The following is an 872-nucleotide window of genomic DNA, read 5'->3' as shown; positions in this document are numbered from 1 at the left end:
AGCACCGTATCAGGGAGATTAAGACTTTTGGAATCAGGAAAACTCGAATTCTCTCACTTACCAATTATGTGACCTTGGGCAGATCAGTTAACATCTTAAAGCCTCATTTTCTCATTTATAATATTGATCCTAGCATCAGTAGGATCTATTTTTGTATATTGTATTGCTTATTAGTATATAACGATTTGAAAGAATTGACTACAAGTCATTTTAATTCCTGACTCATCCCTAATTGGTCTGACTGGACTCTTTCTTAGTCTCTCACTCTGCTCTTTGTTTTAGAAAGTGAGCCTATTTGATGCTAACACTGTTAGGTGTGGATGTTATTAAAAAGATGGCTCTGAAACTAACAGTTACTTTCTTTTTGTTTTCAGTTAGCAATAATGGCACCTCGGATAAACCTCATTGGCTGTGATACTGCCACTGCACAAAGCTAACAATTACTTTCTTTGCAAAAAAATGCTGCCCTTTGTTTGGTGCCTGCAGCAACCTCTTTTAGACTATTCAAACGTTCGAGATTTGGCTCAAGAAGGTTTTCATTAGTGCCTGCCAGACAGGGTTATCTGGGATTATGTTCCAGCGGGCCAAAGCCATGCCAAGCAGAGGAATCAAGTAGCTGTGTACAAAATATTTGGTAGTGTGGCATTAAGCCATGTGGGGTAAAGAGCATCATAACAGGAGCAGATAAGTCCTAACTGCAGCTGTCTTAGGAAGAAACTGCATGACCCTCGTCAAATCTGAACTCTCTGGGTCTCAATTTCCTTACCTATAAAATCGCAGAATTTGGTACACATAGTCACACGGTTCCCTCAAATTCTATGTTACTAGGAATGACTTTCCAGAAACAAAATGTTTAGAAGACTTAAATCAAT

General features: G+C 38.6%; 1 pseudogene; it reads right to left on the bottom strand.

Moving 5' to 3' along the window:
• Window positions 1–303: 303 nt before the first annotated feature.
• Window positions 304–435, bottom strand: LOC111769372 (U4 spliceosomal RNA; annotated as a pseudogene).
• Window positions 436–872: the final 437 nt, after the last annotated feature.

This window comes from Equus caballus, chromosome 20, assembly GCF_041296265.1.
Source record: "Equus caballus isolate H_3958 breed thoroughbred chromosome 20, TB-T2T, whole genome shotgun sequence".
Taxonomy (NCBI): domain Eukaryota; kingdom Metazoa; phylum Chordata; class Mammalia; order Perissodactyla; family Equidae; genus Equus; species Equus caballus.
The sequence above is the reverse complement of the archived record's forward strand: the minus strand, read 5'-3'. Positions and strand labels throughout refer to the sequence as shown.